This window comes from Marmota marmota, unplaced genomic scaffold (assembly GCF_001458135.2).
Source record: "Marmota marmota marmota unplaced genomic scaffold, marMar, whole genome shotgun sequence".
NCBI lineage: Eukaryota > Metazoa > Chordata > Mammalia > Rodentia > Sciuridae > Marmota > Marmota marmota.
In genome coordinates, this window is record NW_025999990.1 from 13526556 (window position 1) to 13553234 (window position 26679).

At 39.2% G+C, this 26679-nt stretch overlaps 1 protein-coding gene across 17 annotated transcripts in view; it reads left to right on the plus strand.

The window, feature by feature from the left end:
• The window catches only part of Tcf4 (transcription factor 4), a 348091-nt gene that overhangs the window by 195873 nt on the left and 125539 nt on the right, over positions 1–26679 (plus strand). The window lies entirely within an intron of this gene.

Here is a 26679-nt window from a genome sequence, read left to right on the forward strand (position 1 = left end):
CCTGATGGTTGTTTTTCCTCTAAGCTTTCTTTCTTCAAATCTTCCTCTGTCTGACTAGCTTGAGAGACCTTCTCTTTCGCTTGACCTAACATGTTTTCTACCAGAGTCTGGACCAGTTGCCGCAGTCTGGCTGGGCACAAAATCAGGAGCCACTCAAGCAGGAACAAAGTTTATTTTTTGAAACTGCCGCCAATGTCCGGTACTGCCCGGGAAGATTTTTTCCACCCACGCGGCGTCCTCCTGGACCGCAGAGAGAGCTCCTCCCCGGGAACTCCCTCCTACTGAACTTCCCCAACCAATGGGAACTCTCCAGGAGTCCCGTAGCCGGCCTAGGTGAACAGCAGGAGTCCAATATCCATATGAATGCAAATCTTAACATAATCATATCATCTCAATGGCTAGCTGGTGTCACCTTTCGACCAAAAATGCCATGCATCATATACTTGGCTCTTAGCAAATGTGGGCAAGATTATGGGAATCCCAGAGATGGCACAGGAAACAAGGATTAGCACTCCAATGAATAGCTCCATCACTGAAATCCCCCCTCCCATAGCTCCTTAAGTAATTTAGTCTTTCAGACCTAAAACCGACTCACGAGCTGTAGTGTGAATACCATAATTTGGGAGTTTAAATATGCAAAAATTGTGGGAGGCAGGCCATTAAGCCATGGGTAGGTTGGGATTGGCCACCGTGGGAGTATTTGCAGGTGGGAATCACCCAAAATCACAAGGGTAAAGAATGGACATCTGAGCTCTTGGCGTTACTGTTATTGCTGGTTGTCATGGATGGCACGTTTGTGCCTGCTCACAGTTAAAACCCTAACCTTGGTGGGCTGGTGTTAGAAAGTGGGGCCTTTGGAATGTAATTAGGTCATGTGGGTGGAGCCTCTATGACATTAGTGTCCCTGTCAGAAGTGGAAGAGAGCTGGCCTTCTCTCTCTTGGACATGCATGGGTGCAACCAAAAGAGACCCTTGGTCCTGGACTTGAACCCTGAAAAACTGAGAAAGGACGGTGGGTGGTTCAGGTCACCTCGGCTTGGGCATTTTGTTTTAGCAGCGTACTCTGATGAAGGCCTTGCTAACTATATATTTTCAAGGGCTGTACTTTAGCTTTCTGGAGTTCCGGTATTGAAAATAGTCAATGAAGTGTTCCACAAAAAAAAAAAAAAAAAAAAAAAATCTGAGCCCGGCCCATGCTCTGAGGGATAGTTGTGCATTTGGAGGCTGGTTCTCTTTCCAGCTTCCCTTCTTCCTGGTGAACTTCCTGCTTTTCCTGGAGCAGGCGTCTGGGAGACCATCTCCCTCCTGATACTCATGGAGCTCACCTCTGCTTCTTCTGAAATGAAGTCTTTGCCTGTGAGATTAGCTTCTCCATACCTCAGAGGTTGCAGAGGATGAAGTCTGACTCCTGGAGAGGGGGGTTTCTTCATCCCCAGTACAGATGCATTGTCTAACACACAGTGGTCAACAGGGCTGTTGCATTAGTAAGCCATTCTGAGTTCTGGGTAGATTTGGGTGTTCGGCCCCCTCTTCTACCTTCTCCTTTCCCTCCCTACCTGCCAAGATGCTGTTTCTAAAAGAAAAGAAGCAAGTCCTTCACACTTTTTTTACATTGATGTTTTGTTATAAATAACTGCTACTGGTAAATTTAGTCACAGTTGGACTAGATATGTGACTTGAAAAAGGGAGGATCATCGAATTAATAGAAACGATGTCTATCAGGAAACACTTCACAGTTAAGAGTTAATAGGATGTTCAGATTTCAGATGATTCTACTGCTATGCTAGTTATGTAAGAGTAACCATATTTTTCACCTTCATTCAAGCAACTTTTGTGGCTCTTAAACTAGCATCTTCTTAAAACACTGATTTCCCTGGGCCTCCTCTTGGAAATCAATCCTTCTTTGCGTTAACCTGGACCTGCCATGCATACTAGTGGAAAGAACAGTGATTCATTAAAAAAAAAAAAATGTTGAACCCAGGGCCCCCCACATGCTAAGTACAGGTGCTATCACTGAGTTCCACCCCCAGGTCCCCAGGTTCATTTTAAATCTTCTTCCCAGCTTTAAAAAAAAAAATCTAGAGCTGATATTCAATAGAGCTTTCTGTGTTGTGCTTAGCTTAACAGCAGAGGAGTTGTTTGATGTACATGATCCACAATTCCATTGGTCTGTCCTGCTACTTGAAGACCAAAATGGTGCTAAAAGCATCCCTCCAGCTAATCCCTCAAACAGCCTTCTAACTCAGTATTCAGAGGTGGAATGGGACAAATTACTTGGCTTATTATGCCTCAGTCTCCTCCTCTGTGAAAAGGCATTAGCACCTTCTTTAGAGGGCTTTGTGAGTAGTAATTTTATGCAAGGAAGACACTTAGCAGAATGTCTTGCTATAGTAATATCAGCATCTACTTCATTAACATTGGCACCTTCTTCATAGGATTTTGTGAGTATTAAAGAATTCAGTGTATGTAAGACACAAGAATACATTAAATCATGGACTCTACTCAGTGCTGGCTATTATAAAACTTGACAGTTATTACTTTATAACATATCTTCAACCTTAGGCGGATAATAGTGGGCAGTATCTTTGAATAGGTCAGTGTTTCTAAATCTGTAGATCAAGTACTCTTGGCGAAATTTTTCACTTTGATCCAACTTGTACCTTTTGTGACATTAATTAGTCTTTGCAGTTGCCTGCTGAGAAAGTACCCATTCTTTCTGTTTTCTAAAGTTTTTAAAGCCTAATTTTATATTAAAAGAAAATATGGAAAGAATATAACATATTAAAAGAAAACATTAAAAGCACATATTTCTTTTAATATAGTAAAAGAAAATAACACAGTATTTTCTTTTAAGATTAGTAAGAAGTTTGATTGTCTTCTTTTTATCCTATAGAGTAAAAGGAAGAAATAAAGCAACTTTCCTAGAGCTACAGAGTGTCTGATGATGGTCAGAATTGGTCTGCCTGCCATCTAGTCATGATGTGTCTCATTCCATAAAATAGAACCCACTTCAGTGCAGTATGGAATTCCCCTTGATTTCCAATAACTGTAGCATTTATTGAGTTATTTTTGTCAAGATTCAGTGCCACAAGTAAATTGTAGCTATCTTATAAAGGTGGTGTGGTCAGGACATCTGACCACTCCCTGGGCTGTGGTCAGTTGGCCAGGTTGGCATGAACTTGGGCTATGGTGCTCCACTACCTCTGCAAATGATGGGACAGACCCGAGTGGCTATTCATGTCAGCCAAGTGTAAGCCCTAAATATCATGTATTCCTGCCCATGCTTAAGTTTGATTCATATTTATCCAGAAAACAATGGCTTAGAGTCAGTCATATTTTATCCCCTTGTTCCACAGTGTACCCATTCCATAGAGGGAGGGTTTGGAGATTACCACCACGGGGCTGGAGAGCTGTCATGTTGTAGTACAGGGCGATGAGTGGTGCAGGTGGTGATGGTATTTTCTTAAATTGCAGCAAGAGCTGCTGCCTCATCCGTTTTCTTGCCATCTGCCCTCAAACAGGAAAGGTGCTTACTGCTCTGCCTCCTGTTAGGCATGTCTTTATACACCTTTACCTTGTCAAGCTCACCAGGTGACTCAGAGGCTTATGCAGAGTCGCTTAACAGGAAACTATGGATGGGAGGATGACATCTGGGCAGAACTGGTGGGTGGGTGCATGTCTTTCTATCTTACAGGTTTCTGACACCCACAGTGCAGTGCCCCACGTAGTATTCAAAATTTGCTGTATCTTTCTTACTAAACCCACATTAACCTTTTTGTCCCATTGTTCTAGATATGGAGCACCTACAAAAACATAAGTATAATGTATAGTATATGGTATAATTATCTAATATTTAGCGTGATTTTATTATAAGATAACAATTGTAATGGTAGTATGATAAGTATGTTCTAGATTATGACTTTCAACCTATCTTTTTGCACCTGTGTCAATTTCCATGAAAAATTTGTAGAATTGAAAACTTGGAATTTAATGGATCCATGAAAGGGTGGCGGTGGCAGGCTCCTGCTCAAATTCTTGCTGGAAACCTAAACTCTAAAATGACCGTTAGAGAATAGGAAAGACCGTCAAAGGAATCGGACATAACTTTCCTGTGCTCATATATGAATATATGACCAGTGTAATTTCATATCATGTTCAACCACAAGAATGGGAACAAAATTTTAATGGGTTGTACCCCATGTATGTTTTTAATATGTTCAAATACACCCTACTGCCATATGTATCTAAAAAGAACAAATAAAGTAAAATAATCTTTCGAAAGAGTGACTTCCCCCACATCCGTAAACAAGACAGTAAGATATTGTGGTGGTGAAATCTACCTGCGTTTTGGGCTAAGAGGCAGAAGCCTAGCACGCTAGGTCCTGGACGGTGGTTTTTCCACAGCCAGATGACAGGTGGATCGGCCTGCCTGTGTGATAAGAACGCGTGACCCTGGCGTGCCAGAGTGCAGTCTGGAAAAGCGGGGTGAATGTACTGTGTGCACGTGCAAGGACCTCGAGGTCCAGGAGCACTGTGGAAAGCTGGAGTGGCCAGTGGATGACAGTTGAGAAATGATACCTCCTCTTTGCATGCTCAGGTCTGATCAGGAAATAAAGGGAAGTGACTGAATCTTGTTGGAAGTGAGACTCTGGCTTCTGGTCCTGTTTCTGAGTAGCACTTCAGCCAGGTATAGCCCGGCGGCCAGGCCTTCTTCCGGGCTTCAGAATGCTCTGTGATGAAACTCCGTAGCCTTTTTCTCTTTTTACTTTCATGTCTTTGACAAATATAAAAATAGTGCATGAATTCTTAAGAATTCAGTCACTAAATGAATATTGAGTACAATGCAAAAGGCATCACAGGATTGCAATTATAGCTTGATTATTGGAGAGAATGGCTTTCGTTGTAATATAGAGCCATTCTAGTTAGAAAAATTTCCCAACCCTCCATTCCTCATGTATGAAGGTTTTCTTTTGTGACTCTGGCAAAAATTTCATACTTTTAAAGAAATGTTCTTGTTAATTTTATTCTTAAATATTTTACATATTTTTTTTTTCTAAATAAGATATCTTTTCCATTATCATTTTTAGCTGTTGAAAGGACGTATAAGAAAGTCATCTTTACTGTCCCTTGATCTTATGGATTTTATGGGACTTCCTTACTGGCCTCTGGTCATTTTTTTTTTTAAGTTGATTAAGATTTTCTGAGAAGAAAATCCTTGGCAAATGTTGATGATGTTGCCTCTTAGGGTGTCTTTCCATTTTATTTCCTCTAACACTGGTGAAGTCCTCCAGTGGATGGATTGTTAAGGGAATACTGGAATGCAGGTCAGCTTTGCATTTTTCTGACTTGAACATCTCTTCTAGAGCTTCATGATTTAATAAGTTTTCTGCAGGCTTCTAGCAGATTCAGAAAGCTCCCTTATGATCCATAACTTCTTAAGATGAATGTGTGAGTATGCATGCATTCCAAACTAAATATATATTGTCCTAGAAAATATCCATTTCCCAACTTTATAATTACTTGTACAAAGTGATGCATATAGTTTTCTTAAATTAAAAAAATCATAATGTATATCTAAGATTATTAGTTAGATTTATTTTGTAATCATATGTTTTTTTTTCTCTTTGCGTTTCCTTCTCTCTGGCTGACCAGAGGCTTACTCATTTTCTTTGATCTTCTCAAATGTTCTTTAGATTTTGATGAAAATCTATATTTTATTTATTTTTATTTCATCCATTTAAATTTTATTATTTATACCTCTTCTTTAGCATTTTTGTGTCCCCCCCCCAGCTTTTTATGTTAAGTATATCTAGTTCATTTAGTATTAATTTTTACACAGTATAGTATACATTTTAAGCATAATTTTCCCTTTGAGTACTGCTTTGGCTGCACCCCACATACATCTTCTTTCTATATAGCTGTCATTGTCACTGATTTGTGTTGTTTAAAATGATATTTTGAATTCCTATTTAGCCTGAGTTATTAAAATATTTTTAAAAATATTTTTCCTTCAGCAAGATATTTTTCCTGGTGATTGAACAGCTGTGTTTTATACACACACACACACACACACACACACTCACACTCTCACACACACATTTTTAAAAAAGGTTGTAGTTGGACAACAATACCTTTATTTTATTTACTTATTTGTTTGTTTATATGTGGTGTAGAGGATCAAACCCAGCACCTTACATGTGCTAGGCAAGCGCTCTACTGCTGAGCCACAACCCCAGCCCTGTGGTTTTGTTTTTAATTTCTTATCTTACTCCATTTTGGTGGGGAAGGAGCATGTGTATTTCATACTTTGGGAGGGATTTAGTTAGATTTTCTTTGTGGCTCAATATACTATTTTGTTTATTAAACAGCATTCTTTATGCATTCTGAAAGAGTGAGTACTGTATTTTCTTTATTTTAATATATTAAGCAATTTCTTATTTTCAGTGTATTTAATTTAAATTTCTAAAAGAGATTTGTTGTAGTCATCCACTTTAATTTTGGATGTATCAATTTCTCATGTTCATTTCTTGAAAAATGAAGCTGGTATCATAAATGATTAGAGGTTTGTGGATATTTTGTATTTTCAGTAGACTGTAAGTTTTTTCAGTGTTTTCAGTAGACTGTAAGTTTCACCAACATGAAATTTTTTGTTTCTTTAATTTTCTTTTTGCCTTGAATTGGCTTTCAACTTAAAGAAATGCTGTATATTTCACTCTTAAGTATATTTTATAACCTCTCATTTTCCATCTTGTGTGTATCTTCTTCTTAGTGTTGTTCTATTATACATAATATTCAGTGTCACGTTTTTCTACCCTAATGTGATAGCCACTATAACTTAATTGGAGAATAATTAGGGTGATTAATTAAATAAACATACCAGAATAAGATTACATTTATAGTCATTAAAATATATTGAACTTATTTCTGCCAAGTTAATTTCTTTTTCCCTAAGCTCCCATTTTAATGTTCTTTTTCCTGGCTTGATCACATTTCCTTTGTTACTTTTTTTTTTTTTAAACTGAAGTTTGAAATTTTTCTTTGCTTTTGTAATGAGATGGGATTGTACATATTATTATGTCTTTCCTCATAAAAATCATTCTTGGGGTTGGGGATGTGGCTCAAGCGGTAGCATGCTCGCCTGGCATGCGTGCGGCCCCGGTTCGATCCTCAGCACCACATACAAACAAAGATGTTGTGTCCTCTGAAAACTAATAAATAAATAAATAAATTAAATAAAATAAATAAATATAAAATAAAATAAAAATCATTCTTTAATTTTTAACTCACATATTTAAAATTATCTATTTCTATTAAAGTCTATTGTGTAGTCGTTGTCCCTAGTTTAACCCCCCATCCCCCTTGAAATTGGTCTGTATGTTTCCTTTTAGGGTTTTCTTTGAATTGCATCAATGATTACATCGATTCTGTGATTTCCTTGCCCACTTTGCTATTTCGGGGGACCATGCTGTTTTCTTTTTTTGGGTTTGCTTATCATTGTTCAGTTACATATTCTTATGTAGTTCTTTCACAAATGGGGTGGCATTTTCTAAATTACCTTTATTTTGCCCACCCACTTTTTTGAATGCATGTTTGACTTCATATGGAGTTTGAGTTTTGAAATCTCATACTTACTTTTCTGTCTCATTTTTGTCCTGACTTGCCTAGCAGTTCTTAAGTATACCCCTGTTCATACCCGCATTGATGTATTACCCTTTTCCTCAAGTTGACTCAGAGATTGGAGGATACAAAATTCATTCCTTTTTTTCTTGTCGTCTTCTGGCTTGGTTGGTCCATGATTCAATTTTTTTCCCCCTTCTTCTAAAAGCTAATTCATCTATTATGTTTTAAGAACAGGTAAAAATTTTTGGTCCACTGAAATTATTTGTACCTCTTATTTTCTAGCAGTATTTTGTATATATTTCTCTTCTAAATCGACACCATTATTCTCTCTTTCTCTCTCTCTCTCTCTCTCTCTCTCTCTCTCTCTCTCTCTCTCTGTCTCTCTCTCTCTCTCAGATGTGAGCTTAGAGGAAGAGTAGTAGCTTCTGTTTAATCTAGTGTTCCATACTAGCTTCTCTACATGGAACCTTATATATTCTAAGTGCATTTAAATACAGTACCTTGTAAGAGAGGGAAGACTGATATTATTTTTATTTTACAAATGAGAAAACTGAGAATTTAAGAGGTGTTAATTTATTGTTTCATTTATTTTGTTAAACCATTGGCTCAATTTGTACTGATTACTATATGTAAGCAATTCTCTGTGGCATGCACATACCCTGACTTCTAGCACCTCCCAGCTGAGATGGAGGCAGGTAGGTAGGTTCTACAGAGTAGAAATAATAACCGTGCCATAGGGTGGACCTAGCGCCTCATGCCTGAGGCCTGGGCTAGGTGCAGGGCACATGGAAGAGGAGTCTCTGTGTTGCCCTGTTGAGAAGGGCTTCCCAGCTAAAGTGTTGCCCTTACTACTGGCTCTGCTATAGTGGTAGGCATGGGCCACTGCGGTGCTCCCAGCCTGGCACATGGTGCCCCCCTCTCCTGGTGGGCACTTAAAAACAATGAGTAAATTAACAGAGGGTTTCTCTACTCTCACTAGAGTGTTCCTTCCCTATAACATGGTGTCTTGGGTCCTACAAGCAACAAGTCCCCACAGGCATGATTTCGTTATTTCTCTAGGCACCTTTGGAAAGGTACAGTTGTCATCTCCAACCCTCAGCTGAAGGGGAGACTAAGGGGACTTAAATCACCTGCCTGAAATCTTGGGCCCCAGTCCTTCTGACTCTCCCTCAAGACAAGACTCTTAATGACCCTTTGGCTGCCTCATCTAGATTATTCTCACCTCTCCTTTCAATCTGACTCACATTCTCAGAACATGCTTTTCTCACTGAGATCAGGTATCCATAACTGAAGAAGGAGGCCACTTATCGTGAGGATCATTTTCCTAAGCAAGGATTTTAGGCCACAATGTGCATGTTGTGCTAATGACATCTGCCTCCCAAAATTAACAGCTCAGCAGTCTACTGATGTGGGGCCTCAGAGTGTAAAGAAGGGGACAAGAATGTCTCCATAGAAAAGAATATAATGTACCAACTTGCAGAAACAAGAGGTCAGCTCAGAGGTGTGTGGGTCAGACAAAATGTTAACTAAGGACCTGTTTCCAGGTAGGGAAATAATGAACACAGAACAGAAAAGGGAAGGGAAGGAATATAAATATTCAGGGGTTATGCATAAAACTGTTTTCTTTATATATAGTCTGTGAATGTTTTTCTGTATGCTATATATGAATTTGGGGAGAAAGTATTTCCTTTCTTAGACTTTTGCTGGAGTTGAAACATTGTGACATTACCTGCCCCAATTCAAACCTTAATGCCTACTGATTCCAAGTGAATAGGTCCTGGAACAAAGTATCAGGCTAATATATTAAATGGATGACCCACTGTTTTGTTATGGTCTTCAGCAGGTCTCTTGAAGGAGGATAGCTCAGGTGTCCACATGAGTTCTTTTCGGTTTGTGTAGTGGATAGTATGTTCCCCTCTTTTTAAACTAAAGTTGAGATTGGGGGTCAGCGTGCACTATTGTGGGAGAAACTACTCCTTGAATAATGGGGTACCCCACCTCTGGAGGGCTACCAGGATGGGATGGCCAGGTTGGGACCTGAGTTCAGTGGGAGAGGGAACAGTAGCTTCCCTTTGATCCACTGTGGGGTGCCCACAAAAACTTTGATGTGCCCTTTTTAATTGAAAGCTGAAAACGCACAGCCCTTTTCTGCAGATTGACAGGCTGATGTTTGAGCAGTAGCCAAATAACCCAGTTTAGTAAGTGGCTGAATTTTGACTTTTATAAACATTTAATGAATACATATTTTATTTATGTCAGCTTAAAAAAATCCAGCTGCTGCTATTTTTCTCCCCTCCCCCCACATATTTTTTTTTACCTTTATGCCAAAATTAGAGTATTTAAATATTTTTAGATTCCCCAGTGAGCTCTGTGCAGGTGTGTAGGCAGCGTGGGCTCCCAGAGAGCTCTCCAGGCTGGCTGTCTCTTGTGCCTGCAGGGAGTGTGTATTTCCTCTTGAGGACTCTCTGTGTCACCAGAGGTTGTTCATGGACCTCAGCCATTCATGCATCTTGGAAAGGAAAGGAAAGGGGCATTGTGGTACAGGGGCTAGAGGACACATTTGCGACCTGGTCCTCAGATCAGGTGGGACTTCTGATTCTTTCCCTGCCATCCTCTTGACCTTTATTCTCATGTGTTCGAGGTCTGTGTCTCTATGCCAGTTTTTTAAAAATTTTGCTACTGTTGAGAAAGCATACAGAATATATATCTTAGAGGAATCTGCAGCTCTTCAGTCTAATGCTGGTGTGAGGAAGGCATTCCGAGTCTTGGCCTCGGTCTGAAGCTTAAAAAGAGATGGAATTTGTTTTATTGACCCATTAACCTTTTTGAACTTTTTTATTATGGACCTTACCAGATACATGACAAATTGAGAGGACTCTGATAGGCTCTGTCTACCAGTTGTCAGTTCCAGGAGATCATAACATTTTCTCAGTCTTTTATATAACATATTCTCCAGTTTGTTTCTGATATTTTTAAAGCAAAGCCAAGATAGCATATTATTTCACCTATGAATATTTCAAGAGCATCTTTAAGAAATAAACTCTCTCCTTTACATGTCATGACCACAGTGCTGTTCCCACAGCTAGGAAGACTCAGTAATTCAACAGCGTCCTGGGACTCTCTCCAGTTGTCCTCCGAGTGTGTTTTGACAGTTAGCATGTCACAGACTGGACATGGCATTTGATCATCATGGCTCTTAAGTCTTTTTAAAATTCACAGCTTTCCCTATCTTCCCCTCCCTTCTAAATATCAAAACTGGAGTAATTTTCCTGTAGAATGTCCCACTTTTTGGATTAGGCTGTTTGCTTTCTTTTCTTTCAGCATGCTATTCTCTTCTCCACATTTCCTGTAAAGGAATAGGTGGACCTAGAGGATTCATGAGATCTAGGTGATGATGGTGCTGCCGACAGCCTCCTCCTTCTTTGATCTTAAACACATCATTTTGCTTCACATCAAGAGACAGATCATAGCTGGTCATCATTGTTCACAATGCTTAAGTTGATCAGTGAATTCATGTGCTGCCCATTGGATCTCTCAGTTATAAAAATTCTCATTTATAGCTTGTTGGTTTTAAAATCTATGATTTTTTGTTTGGTGGTTGTAAATTAGTCACAAATTAATTCATTTCTCCTAAAATCTTCTTACGTGGGGGTTAATCACCTGTACACCATTCCTTTTGCATATTTTATAGCAATTTTTGTTGTTGTTGTGTTTTACATTCTGTCTTCTGTCCGAATGTATGGGATGTCTTACAGACTTAAGCTGCCTTACCAGAAGAGGAAAGTGTTGAAACTGCACTATCTTGTTTATGTTTTTATACACATCCATAAACGTACATTGTACTGGAATTTGTCCTCAGTGTTTCGCACAGTTCCTGGAACATGATAAGTGTTTATTAAAGAAATTTCCATATTCTCCAAAGGTATTATTTGCATTAGTGACAGTGCTACCAAAAAAAGGAACCTGAAACTTGGTTGGACTGTGAAAAAGTTGTCATTAGTTTCCTCCATCTTCTTATTCAGTATTGACCATTCAGGCAAAGGAATGGAAATGACAGTTGTCTATGTTTGTGAAAGGAGGAGGAGAATGGAGGATAGGTTTGGATAAGGACAGTATATGCACAATTCCTTAAATATGGAACCTCCATGTGAGAGCAAACATCATGTTGGGTCCTGATGGCGGGGGATCTTTGTACCACCCAAGTGAAATCTGCGTGGTTGACTCACTCCTTATTGGAGCTACACAGAACTTTCTTCAAAGAGCAGTGAAATTAAATGTCCAGTTTAGCAGTTTCCCAAAATCAAAACAAATTAAAATCAAAAATTTTAACAGGTATGATGAAGAGGCCTAAATATGAAACTGCTCACCAGCAAATATAAAATGAACATGTGGCAAACTGCAGAGGATGGCACTGTCTCCCTCGTAGGCCTAGATTTGGTAAACTGGACATGTTCAAGCACTAACGTAAGCAGGTCAAGTACAGATATTCTCAGGGATCTTTAAGTACTCAGGCATTGAGGATATCTCCAGAAGTAATTAAAAGATGACTCATAAATTTTCTTTTTATATGGTGCTTTAAGCACAATACAAAAGACTTTTATAAGCCACAGTCCCTTATTTAGAACCCTGGGGTCATGGTATTTCATAATTTAGCAATTATTTGCATTTTAGGAAGTTAATATGGTGCATATAACATGTACTATGGAACTCACAGTGGAGTTTGAAGCATCATCAAGCAATTAAATAGATTATAATTTCTGTAGCTAATCATGTGAATAGTCACACTAAGATTTTCTTAAAAAATGATAGATATCCTCATATCAGTTCAGCTCAGGTTTGGTCATAACACTACAAAAAGTTTTCAGAGCCCCTGAAGTACCAGGATTGAGAAGAAGAGATTATGGACCTTCAAATGAACAAATAAATAAATATTTACCTTTCTCTGAAAAAGGAAAAAACCCATCAAATAACAAATAAATATCACTCTTAGCAGTTTTCTAAGCCCATCAGAGAAATGACTTCCTTTTCATTCACAGCACACAGAGAAATATAAAGAAGTCCTATCACATGGCTAAGAAACCTTTTTAAAAACAATTTTAGAAATAAGCTTTCTTAGACTTTCAGACTGTTGTCTCCCAAAGCCTGCTTAGTTGAAAGAGGGACGTGCTCTGGACAAGGTGTGCTGTTGCCTAGGGAGGAGTGTTAGAAAGTGGCTTCACCTCCGCGTCCCCCCATGTGCTCTGAAGTCATTGTCACCCACACAATGCGAGCATCTATCCAGTGCTCCTACAGGGAACCATGCTGGTAGAAAAGCAATAAGGAAATAAGCTACAACTGAAATTGAGGCTCAGCTTTGGGGAAATCTACATATCAGCAAATCCCAGCCCTTAATGTGTGCATTAGTATATTATAAATAATGGCACAGTCTGCATATTGAAAGTTAATTTAACTTCCCTGTTTTTTAAAATGCACGAAGTAGTTTTGTCCATTTTATATCTACTTCAAAAAAGCTTGTTTGCAGTACATTCTATAGAAAGCCCTTGGGTATCTGATCATCTCCCCTGGCTGCTCTCACATGAGTGATGCATGCACAGATATAATCAGGTTGGTCTTTATTATGTTGTAACTAAAGCTCAAGAATTATTTTTGAAATGAAGATCATCTTTATTTTGCCTTTTCCTACTGTCTGAAGTTACCTCTGCTCTGTGAAGTTACTCAAGACTGTTACTTTTAACAAACGTAAGCCAGAGAATTTGCCAGAGTATGAAAGAGTCTATTAAACATCATGATTTGATTGATGGTGGGAGAGACGTTAAACCTGCAGAGGCTCTTAGAAGAATAGACCCCACAGTGGTCCTTTCAAAGACAGGCTTTTTTCATTCCATGTAAATTTATCACATTATTTCATATTCATTCATTTATTTAACAGAACTACTGTAGGTTTTTCTAAATTTTCACAAACATAAAGAGTTGTCATGAATATCTGTGCATATGTTTTTGTATATTTGCCTGGTTTTATCCTTAGGGTAAAATTTTAAAGTTGAAATTTCTAAGTCAAAGGGCATGTCCTTTTAAAATTTTCTTGTAGGGCTACGCACATGCCTGTAATCCCACCTACTACTTGGGAGGCTGAGGCAAAAGGATAGCAAGTTAGAGGCCCACCTGAGCAACTGGATGGGACCCCATCTCAAAATTTAAAAAGGGCTGGGGGATGTTGCTTATAGGCAGCACACTCCTGGTTCATTCCCCCAGTATCATCAAAAACTAAGAATAATTTTGCTGTACATTTAAATTGCCATCCAGAAAGTTTATACCAGATTACATTCCTCTTAGCCATCTATGGAAGTGAACTTCCTCACTGGCAGTTTGAAATTTGTGTTATTTTTAACTTGCCAAACAGCTTTTCCTGTATTTATGGCCAAATTTCAAATTTCTTCTTTTTGAAAGGAATAGTTTATATTCTTCATCATTCTGTTTGGTTTTATTCTTATTGCAGTCTAAGAGCTTTTTATTTATTAAGGATATTAATCTTTCCTTTGAAGTATTTGTTGCAAAGGTTTTCCCCAACTTCCCCCCCACCCATGAGGTGAATAATGGTTTGAAAACAAGTAGGTAGCCATGGGTTCAATGTGTTCCTCTAATTTGTATAGATCTAATATATAGATCTAACGTCATAGCTAACAAAGGTCTCTACCTTAAAATTAAATATTTCTTTGCTTACATTTTATTTTCTTGCTTTTACATTTTAACTTCTGCATATAAATATATTTTGGCAGAAAGCATAAAGCATAAAATTCAATTTCACCCCTACAAATGATGAGCAAACTTTTGGTACCATTTATTGAACAATTTATCATTTCCTTGTTGATTTTTATGTGATATTCTACCATAAATCTCTCTGATACTTCCTGTTTTGGCCCCACTTCTGTATTGTTTTAATTTATTCTAATATATATATAAATATATATATTTTATACATGGTATATATTGTATAGTTTCCCAACTAAAATTCATCTGAAAAATCTTAACTATTATTGTTTAATTTTTCCAGATAAGCTTCAGAATCATTTTAGAATTGTGTTCTTTTCCTGTGCAATACACACTCATTTTTCCTCTATTTGAGATTGGTTTGGCTTTGCCTTAAAAGTCTGAAGTTAAATTTTGAGTCCTCAGATTACTTTTATGCAAGTACGTTTCTGGGGAATATTTGTGTGAAAAATTAAAGTATCTGGTTCTTTTAAAAATTGATACACAAGATTATTTCCGTCTTTTGGAAGTGTTTATTCTGCTGAATCCTTTTTTTAAAAAAATTTTTCTGTTAAACTGGCTTCTGAACTAGTTGAGCAAGTCAGTGCCACATGCTGGATATCTAAATATATTTATAATGAGGTATTATGGGAACACATAATAAAAATATACCTGTCCTACATCCTTAGAGAGAAAAGAGAGTATTTATAGATATAAATGCTCCAGAATATTCTCTAAGGAAAGTTAAAATTTGCAGTCTTATTTTAGCTTTTTTTTTTTTTTTAATAAAGTTACCTGTCTGCTCATTGTTTTAGTCTCGTCTTTCTCACACAGCGTTGAGGCTGCTTTCTAAAGTTGGGTGCATGGATCTCCAGTAAACGCAATAACTGGAGGCCAGTTGCTCTCCAGAGGAAAGATCAAGTGACATTGGCGAGTTCTGAATGGGGTTTCCAGAGAGGGATGGCTGGGGTTCCAGGGGGAAGGGCAGTGGCTCCCAGAGGTCAGGGTCAGCATTCCTTTTGGGAGCTCTGAAGCTGACTGTGGTTGGAGGTAGAAGAGAGAAGGCGATTGGGGGGGGGGGTGTCCCAGCACATGATGAGAAGGTCCCATGTGAGGTGACCAGGAATGATGAGAATCCAAAAGACACAAGGGACGTCAGTGGAAGAGACACAGTTTGGTTACTCATTCCTCTAAACATATTTTTCAAATCTTGGGTGGGTGCTTAGCTTCTTTCTGCCTCTGGCCACTTTGTAAAGTGGGATTAATAAGATCTTCCCTCACGGGGTTGTGAGGACTCAAGGAAGCCACGGGACCTGAGAGGTACCTGAGGCCGTGGGGTAGGCTTTGGCCGTACAGTACGCAGTGGTGTCTCCAGACTCCTGCCTGGGACTCCAGAGTGGGGAGGTTCCTCATCTGCCTGTGCCACCCAGGCACTGTGGAGGGGCAGTGGCAGTGAACCTCAGGAGGGACCTGCAGTCCTCAGGTGTGCTGGGAAGGGAGCAGCCAAGAGGGTGACATTGGGTCTGGTCATCACAGTTGTTTGGAAGTGGCTTGGGAATGTGGCATGGGAAGAATGGGCCTCCAGGGAGAGAACTCAGCCTTTGTAAAGGTGCCAAGGCTTGAGAGAGCAGGGAGGGCAGCAGAAACACAGGTCCTTCCGTCTGGCTCGGACTGTTCTCAGGCCACATTGAGGTGAGTGTGAGGAGCTACCATGTCCCTAGAGCTTAGGATAACTGTGGGCTAATGACAGGTGCTCCGGGCAGCTTAAGGACTTCACGCCTTTCAGGACTGACAGGAGCCCTGGGGCTAGCCTGGCTGTGGGCATGGAGTGGGGCTCAGTGTTTGTGAGCTTGAGGGAACAAGGGCAGCTCTGGGTTTTAGAAAGCCATCTCTGACCTGGTGCTGTGGCACACACCTGTAATCCCTGCAGCTCAGGAGGCTGAGGCAGGAGGATTGCAAGTTCAAAGCCAGCCTCAGCAAAAGAGAGCCACTAAGCAACTCAGTGAGACTCTGTCTTTAAATAAAATACAATATAGGGCTGGGGATGTGGCTTAGTGGTTGAGTGCCCCTGAGATCACCCCCTGTACCTGCCCCCACCCCCCAAAAAAAAGTCTCGTAAGAAAGATTTAGGCCATTTCCCTCCATAGGAACAAATGTCTCAAAACTTTGTGTTATTTTGGAGCTCAGTTTTTTTTTCTTTTTTCTTTTTAGTTATATATGACAGTAGAGTATATTTTGGCATAGAGAAACAAACATGGAGTACATCTTTTTCTAATTAGGATCCCAGTCTTATGGTTGAACATGATGTGGAGGTTCACTACGGTGTATTTACATATGAACGTAGGAAAATAAAGTGGGATTCATTCCACTGTCTTTCCTAGTCCTGTCCCCTGTGTCTAATCTGCTGAACTTCTGTCTGCCCCTGCTTTGTTGTGTGTTAGCATTCACATGCCAGAGAGAACATTTGACCATTGTGTTTTGGGGATTGGCTTAATTCGCTTAGCATAATGGTCTATACATCCATCCATTTTCCGGCAAATGTCATAAAGTCATTATTTTTATGGCTGAGTAACATTCCATTGTGTATATATACCACCTTTTCTTTCCATTCTTCTGTTGATGGGCACATAGGTTGGTTCCATAGCTTAGCTATTGTGAATTGAGCTGCTATAAACATTGATGTGACTTCGACACTGTAGTATGCTGTTTTCAAGTCCTTTGGGTTTAAACCCAGGAGTGAGATGTATAAAGGTACTTACTGTTGTCATGATTGTCTTGATTCTGTCTACTCTGCCATCTCTGTGGTTTTTGATTTTATCAAAGCCAATTTGGTGTTAGCAGTTAAGAAAGTAGAATCTAAGTGCTGGGTGTGATTGTCAAGATGGCCCTAACGAGGGCAGTTTCTTGGCCCGCTGCTGGGACTCTTCCTAGTCTGTTTCCTGTGCTGAGCTCCTTAGAATAACATCCCTCGCAGGCTCCTAGCACCATGGCTTTCTCTGTCTGGCCTTTGTTCCTCTCTGCCGGAGCCTTCTCTGTTGGAGGTGTGTGGATGGTGAAGTCTCTTCCTCCCAAGTGTGCCTGTTTCCCCAGCTGTTCAGATTCTCTCCAGAACCTGGCTTTGGGGTGAGTGAAGAACTCTTGAACAACCAGTATACTTAGGGACATTTAACCATTTTTTAGTCAAACGAATCATAGATTGAAACAAAGGTTAGACCTTCACACCTGTGTTCAGATAAGCGTCCAACTAATTCCTTCTTAGACTTTACAAATGCTGACGGTTCAAATATCCCTTAAAGGGCTGAGGGAATAAGTTGAATGCAGAAGTTTTGTGGAAGAAGATGTGTTGAGCCTTTGGCACGTTAGGAGTCAGATTTTAGGTTTTTACATGAAGCATTTGTGGGGTGGAAGGAGACGAGCTGAGGACGAGATTCACTGAACATAGAGGTGCAGGAGTTATGCGTCTACTGGGACGGAGATGGAGAAGTCATCTTCATGACAGTAGCAGTGGAAATCGTGTAAGCATCTTCCACAGTTAATTAACTCAGCCAGTTGGCATTTACAGAGGGCATACAATGAACTAAGGCCCCACACTGCCAGATGCCAGGGACGAAAAGATGACGGAGCTCACTTTCTGCCCCTGAGGGACCCACAGATCAGAAGGGAGAAATCAGACGCATAAACAGTGACTCTCTGTACAGGGTGATGAATGTTGCCACCGTTGAGATTTTCACATCAAGTGGAAGAGAAAGTCTAGAAGGGAAGAAGAGGACTGAAATGAGAGACAACTGTGGTGGGGACGAAATAATCCTGAGGAATGATCATAAAGAGAAGAACAATAGTTTGAACCTCATTAGGGAAGATGATTGACACACTGTGGAAATCAACTTTAGAAGGAAGGAACAGGAGGCTATGGAGAGAGGAGTCGAGGCAGTGGGAGCTTTCAGGCCAGGCGCAAGAATAAGATTCAGCTGTGGAGAGGGCATGTTGTCCTCAGCCTGGCCTTCCCTGGCCTGTGGCAAATATATATAATACATGCATGTATTACTAATGTGGAATACATCTTACTAGTTATTTCAAACTTGCAGTCTTATATAATAAAGTAGTGCATTAATCTATCATAAGATATTTTATAACAAGTACAATGACTACTTCTTATCCAGTTATAAATGCTCAGTAAGTACTAGGAACCGTGCTAGGCACTTATATTCTCTAAGTCGATGCTCACAGTGGGTGGGAGTCAACATACCATCATTTCCCAGGCAAGGAGCCTGAAGCTACCAATGTTAGATTGTCCAGGTTATCCCAGAGGTAAGTGGCCTGCCCTATTCTCATGAGTTTGATTTGCTCCTCTGCAGGCAGTGTCAGGGATGAACTTGTCCTTTTTTTCCTCCCCGCCCAATTTTTATTTATTTATTTATATGTTTTTTGATGAGGGAGGTTGAACCCAGGGCGTCACACATGCTCAGCACTTGCTCTAGTGCTGAGCTGTATCCCACCCGCAGGGATGAGCTTTTAGTGGATGTTAAGATGCACCAATGAGAACAGGCAACTCCGGGTGACGCTCAGACGGTGGGATGAAGTATAAAAATCAAGTGCACAAATAGAAAGAGGAGTGGGGGGTGGAGTAGACAATAAGCATGGGCATCAAAGTCAAGTCTGACTGGCTCCTCTGCTTGCCAGCCTCCTGGCCTCAGCCAGGTCACATAACCACTCTAAATGGCCCCATCTGCCTGGAGCAGCTGCCTTGCTTGTAGGTAAAGTGCCTGTCCTTGTCCTGACACTCAGCACTCATTCAGGTAGTTGTAGCTGTGACTACACCCACTTCCCTGGCCCCTGCTCTTGGAGTCACACGCGTCCTCCTCCATCTCCACATTATGACTCTGGCCTCTGCTCCTACTACCGTGGCTATTAGTATTAGCAGCAACAGCAATTGGAATGTATAAAGGAATGGATTGAGGCTAAAATAATGAGAGCACAGCAGTTCATTTAAGTCCTTGGTTTGATCGGCAGCAATAGTTCTGCATTCACTTCCATATTTAGTGAGCCTTTGCCATGACAATGCTCTCTGCTAGGCACTGCCGTGAGTTACAACACGAATGATGTCATTTCCTCTTCCAACCAGCATGTAACCTAGTTTGGCCACATGCCACACATTCTTGATGATCTACACATTAAGAAAAAGAATGTTGGGCGGTGAAGAGTGAATGCACGTGGATCAGGAGGCTGTGCCTGGCTCCTGAAGGATGGTCAGGGTTTCAGGATGAGGGAAGACGCCACATGCCTTTCCTACCATCCACGGGGTCTTAATTTCCTCACATCCTGTGTAGGCTTGTCACCATACGTACGGGTGAACACCTTGGTACCCTTTATTTTAGTGTGATATCTTATAAAGTGGGCCATTAGATGAGAGTTGAGCACCTCGATGAGGTGCTGGGAAAGCAGCCTTAAGGAGACCCTTGTCCCTGTTCCCAGAGAGGACAGTCCCATAAAAATAGTTTTTATAGCTTCTTCCCCAGAGGGGCAGACATTTACAATAACCTTGAAATGGAACTTTTCCCACCCAACATGATGAAGACTGACATGTGACAGTTTGATATTCCTTTATTTTATTTAAATAGTAACATGGCCAAATATACTTCCTAGCACGTTTATAATAGCCACATGTTTATGTTTATGGGAGAGTTGGTGCTAATTTCCTGGTACATTAACAGGGTGTATCCAAATTGTTCTATTTTTACTTTGGCACAAAATTGCTGAAGGAAAACATTTTAAGGCAAGCAGTGGCTATATGATTTCAAATCACTATTTATTGAATTATATATTAAATGAACTTCCTGAACTGAGAAGAAGCTTGTACTGACAGGAAGGTAGGTGTCTTAAATTCTGTATTGTTTACCTAAGATTTTCTCAAATCCAGTTTTATTCTAAATTTCTGATTGCTTTAATGTTTTGCTTTGCTAAATTTCTCCCTTCCCAACAACAAATATAATCCCCTTTTTAATATGTAATAAATGACCTGGGATTCCAGAATGGATTTTCAGAAACCACAGCAAACCCTTCTCACTTTAGAGTATACAATAAATAATGTATTTTTTTTTTAATTTGAGAAGTAGTCAAATAGGTGAATGCATAAATCTTGCCAGCCCCTGGGCAGTTGTAATTTTCATACCAAAATGCATGAGTTTTTACTTGACTATTACTGTGTTATACATTAAGTAATAGTTGCCATGGCAACCTTTGCATCACATTATAGCGTTTAAATATAAGGTGTTGTGTTTCTTTATAAAGAAAGACAATGTATTTCAAATTTTTGAATGTTTGTTAAAATATAATCACTACTAAAATAAATAATTTTGTTCAAGGTCCATTAATTCTTTGTGAGTTATGCAGATTCCCAAACAAAACTATGGAGTGTATTCATTGATTTACGTGTGTGTGTGTGTGTGTGTGTGTGTGTGTGTGTGTGAGAGAGAGAGAGAGAGAGAGAGAGAGACACCTCATGGGAGAAGCAAAAGATTAAAAAAAAGTGCTTGATAAGTATCATGTAAACACGCATATACTCATTAAATGTCTGTAATTGACTTTGCAAGGGGAAAAATACAAAATTGGACTATACTATACTTCATTTATCAGCAGTTAATGCAGTAAAAAATTTTTAATTTATTTAACATCACAATGGATAAAATTTTATCACATATGGAACATTCCTTTTTTTGTATACTGAGTTGGTTAATTGTTAACTAATTTTGATCTCACATATAGTTGAATTAACAGTAGCAGTTTGCTCATGCCTGGAAAAGCAAAATTAAATGAGCCACTGAAGTAATCCTAGTGGCAGTTCCAGGAAAATGGCCACTTAAACTCAAATTATCGAGATCTTTATTAAATATGAGGGGGAAAGCTAGTCATTTCTTTTTGCCAGTGTAGATCTAGGCCTTGAGACTACCACCACTGTTTACATAGACTCCCATATTTAACTCCTTTTCAGCTTTTGTAGTTACTTCTCTGTCATATTATAGTGCGGACTTTTGATCTGAAAGTGGAATAGAGGATCTGGCAATTGTTCACAGTTTGGATGAATCTTTTAAATAATAATCAGTGATTCTAATGTAGTCTGTGAGTTGAGGACGGAGGAAGGGAGCCTGGGCTTAGGCTGTGCACCAGCTCTGCTGGACATTCTGTATGTGTTATTTCATCTGATAACTGTTCCATAGTACAGGTTTTACTAGGACCTTTCTACAGAGGAGAGGAGTGTGGTCTTGAGCAATTGTGTAACTAATCCGTAATCCCATTGCTTGTGTGACTCTGAGCTGGGGTTCTAACTCATCTGCTTACCTTAAGCTTTTCCTCCTTGTACACTGGAGTTCGAATTGAGACTTGTTACGAAATACAATGTGCATTACATGTTTAACATAGAAATTAAAAAAAAAATCACTGACCAGTAGCCCTTCAAAGAAACTATTTGCTAAATGATAACGTCAATAATTTGCGTTTCCCTGCAACAGATTGACAATCTGTTAAGTCCCTGATAATGAAAGTTATCTCTACCATCTTGTCTTTCCAAGTTTCCCCAGTCGTCTTTTGTTGAAACCAAGCATAGGGCAGAAATCTAAATAAACTAGAAAGGTGCCTTCCAGAGTCTTCGGGGATCAGGAATAAAGACTGTCCAAAGACTGACCTTCAGTTTTGAGCTTTGAAGTTCAAAAGTGGACAGGTGGAAATATTGTGTTCTTCATTACCCTTTGGTGCAAGATATATTCTAGGTTGCAGAGTAAGTGCCAACAGCAGCAAAATTATCGCCCCCTCCTGCTACTATAGTAAGTCAGCAATGGCCCTTCTGTGGTCAGAATGGCAAATTCAGCAGCAGCTATTCGACAGGGATTTGCAAAAAACTTCCCCATAGCTGCTAGGAATCTTATTCAGCAGTGTCTTTGAAAACCCAATTCTGTGCAGAATTAGCTATGTAGCTAGCAATGACCTCAGTTGTGATTTTAAAAAAAAAAAAGTGTTTTGAACAAATCCAAGTTGTGATTTCTCTCCCTGTGTATTTTGCATGTACCACTGCAAACTCTATGGGGTACCTACACAAATATCCAGTGTTCATAAGTTTTCTAGTTCAGAATTTATTTCCATATTAACATTAAAAATCCCTGGCTTTCTAGAGTCAGTTCACCATACAAAGCCACTATACATCACTTAGGTTTGTGATGAAACAATGGAATTGCAGCTGTGTGAGTACTAGAATACCCAAACATGAATTAGACTCACAAGCATTTGGCAATAGTTCAGAAAAGGAGCTTAATCTGGTTTCATCTGAGACTGCTTTTCTCTGTTCTACAACATCCCCCCAAGATGTTGTGTCTGATATCTGATCACACCGTGATGGCAGTGACGCAAAATCAGAGAAAGCCCCAAAAACCAGGGGCACATTTTTTCCCCAGAGATTTTTTTTTAACCCTTCCACTTTTTTTTTCTTTTTTCCCCCCATCCCAGACCCCAACTCTAACATTCAAGGTCATTCACCTATTAGATGAATTAATTTTAAACCCCCAAAGCAGCGTTCATCGTACTCTGATCTCACTCATATCTATAATTAAGGGTAAATATAATCTTCCTTTTTAGAAATGAACCACCCACCCATTACATTTAAAGAGCTGACTGAAATGAAATAATAGTTCAGAGCGAGATGATTTTAGTTTAACAAGAAAAAAAAAGTTGATAATTTAAGCTTCAAGCAGTTAGTTCTATTTTTGATTACCATTCAGTTATAAATCTAATTTGAGATATATGTTGCTTTTCTGTTTCTTAAGTTTAATTCATGGTTTGCATTCCTGGTTGCATAAGCAAAATTTAGTGTTTGATCAAGGATGTTAAGATGCTCCCCCTAAAAGCAATAGGGGCAGGATTGAGACAGTGTGAGAAGGACAGTCTGAGGCCCAGATCTGATGTAAAACAAACAAAAATTTTAATTGAAACAGATCCTCAAAGAATGCTGCCTTTGGCCTTTGAATGGCTATGCTAAAATTGGCTCTTTGCTGGAGAATGGGTTGCAGGGGGTGAATCTCAAACATTGAAAGCCGGTTGAAAAAGTGAGTGTATTTTACTCTTTGGGTAGGGTATTTCAAGTCTTGAGATTGTTTGTCTGTGGATGAAAGGAGCGAACAGGGGGAAGGGCTTGTCTCATCAAATTGCAGACAGTTAAGCAAAATGCTAACCCATGGGTGTAAGATTTACAGGTTAGTTCTCTGAGAGGCCACATCTTGTTTCCAGTGTTTCCTGGCAGACTTGGTCTGCTTGCTCCTGGGACCCAGGGTAACCGCAGAGCCAGGTTGCACAATGTGAAGAGCCTAAAGCCTTTATAATCCTATTTAAGGCAAGGACGAATTGGCCCATTTTGAAAGTAGACTTAGCTTCCGAACTTGACTTTCATTAAACATAAACTTGTCTTCAGAGCTGTAGATACATGTAGGTAAATTCATAAATGAATTCATAATGAATTCATAAATGAATGCCTTCTCCATTTTTAGATTAAATGCCATTAACTTTTTTAAATTCACAAAGTCAGGCTTTTCAGCCAGTGGAACTTTTTCCCCCCCTCAAGGCTACAAAGAGTTAAGTGTATGACATAAAGACCAAACAATAGTAAATGGTCATTGTTCATTTTACAAGTATACTTTACAATAAGAACACATATATTTTTATCTTCATTTTCCCTAAGGGGGTGATTAGGATCCCCTTAAGTGTGAGGAAATGTTTATTTTTGTTGCTTTAGAAGAATGATTCTATTGTCCAAGTGAAAAAGAAATAGGAACAAACAGGTTTAAAGAGAAAGAAACAGGAATGTGCTTTTTTTTCGGGGGTGGGTGGTTAGCAGGAGCCACTAAGTGTGATGAAGGGCTATCTGGTCTTTGTATTGTGCACAGTTCATGTGGCTGCATATGCAAGAGTTGATTTATTTATGACTGGCCCATGAAATGATTTTCTTTTAAATGAACAACAATGAGGTCAGCCACAACCAGTTAGCCGTTTTTCGGCTATCATTTTATATTTTGAACAACTCTATTGTGAATGCTGTTAAAACCCAGGGTAACAAGCGTGTTTGCTTTTAGGTTGACCCGTTAAATGCATTTACTTTCCTGAGAGTGAAACCTTTGCCACCAAGACCAACAGGAATTAACCAGTGGTTAGGCTCATTAAAAAGAGAAACAAGCATCTCAGCTTATTTGCTGAGCCCTTTTCTGCATATTTTGTATGTTATTTAGGGAAAAGAAAAGTAGAGAAATAGGGTAATGTCTGTCAATACAATGCTTATACTCTTGGTAAATACAAAGTTATCAATAATATGATTTCCATGGGGCTAGGGATGTAATTCAGCGTAGAGACTTGCCTAGCATGCAGGAAGCCTGGATTTGATCCCCAGTGCTGCAAAATGAGTTGTTGTTGATGATGATGATGATGATGATAATAATAATAATAATAATATCATTTTCAAACTTCCTTTTTCCAATGAAGTAAAGACTCAGATTTACCAAACTGTCTGGAGCTTGTGACTTCAGATCATCTGAAGCTTTCTCATTGGAAATGTCAAAGAAAACTTTGGAAGACTTAAATATACATACTTTGTTAATAAAAATTGCCCAGTGTGAAATTTCAGGTTGAAATTTTTAAATTTTTGAATAAAGCTCCTAAACTTATATTTAAAAAAAAAAATGATGTTGTACTGTTAGATTCTCAGCTGATAGAAAACTTTGTGATAGTGAGTTCTACATTTCAGTCTGCCCTGGGGGGCAGCATTTCAGTGTCTGTCTGAAGTTCCTGAGAGGCAGTGGTTGAGCATGCAGAGGTCAGGTTTTCATCTGGCAAAGAATCGGTTTTTACCAGCTATTTATGTGGTAAATCTTAAGATGCTAGCAACGATTACTCAGTATGTGCTTTCAACTTTCATATCTCATCTTCAGGTTTTTATTTTAAAATAATGTTTTTTATGTACCCCTTGAAAAAGTCGTGCACTGGGAGCAGTGAAGGCAGGCCTGTCAGCAGCTGATTAGTCCTTTATATATTACTCATCCAACACTCACAAAAACCCCTCGCAGTAGAGAGGACTCTATGATATTTAGCGATATGGCGGTGGAAAGGGGAGGTTTGAATTTTTGATTTTCCAGCTTATGGGTCATATTTGACCAACTGCTTTCACTAGAGGACATGCCACTTTGTTGAGCTATTTAGGAATCAAAAAGACTGTCTTAATTTAAAACAAGGACCCTTTGTTTTAGTTGGTGACTGCCTTGTGAAATTTTTCAGTTCTCAGCGGGTTAACCAGGGAACAGGGGCAGAGTCATAATTGGCCTATTTAGAGTATTTTGCATGTGAATAGTGTGTTAGTGAAGCATCCCTAAGTCTGTTGTGAGTGACATGGTGATTAGAATTTAGATTAGGGAAAACACATTCTGTACTTTATCAAGGACAGTAATTAGTTCAGTCAGTAAAAGTTGATTACAAGTAACGATAAAGTTAGATTTTTAGTACTTAATTTTAAAATTTCTTTATTAAACAGTAAATTTGTTCTTAATATAAATGGTACTATCTACACTTGTTTTATTGCATATCAGAATAATTAAAAGAACAATGTGTTCAATGCAGAGTATAATCAGGCGATTTATATATTATGGGTAAGTTTCTATGTAGCATTTAGAAAATGTGATATTATATAATCTTTCTGATGTCATCATTTTTGAAAGTGTAGTAATTTGTCACACTGTGATAAGTTAATGATATTTGTGAAAGTTTTCTAGTATTCAGGTAAATGTTTAATCTGTGGGGATGTGTTTAGCTTCTGATAGTCCTCAAGAGAGCATTCTAAAGTTCTTTGATTTGTTCCTGTGAGCTTAGAATGCCTACTTTTTCTAAAATGATGCAAGTTGATTCAGCTGGTGTTTTCAAGTCTGTGGGTGCCGTATGGATTCACGGAGGATCATGGCGTGCGGGGGCAGAGGGACAGGGTTCTTACTGGTGTGGATCGGGCACACTTGCCCCAGTGTGCGCAGCCGGGGCAAGTTCGAAAAATGAGATTCTTGTTGGTCTTGTGAAGGAAGGGCAATAATAGTTCCCAGATATGAGCCTCAGTCTAGAGAAAGAAAACACCCCTCTTTCAGAAATGCCATTTTCATATGAAATTAAAATATGAGTCATCTGAAAAGATTTAAAGAATACGTGGTTTAAAGGGAATCATACCTCCCTCTCAAAAGGGAAGAATGCAAATGGGTAAACTTGGGGATCGCTTCCTAGACTGCTTTTCCTTTTTGGTTTGTGTTT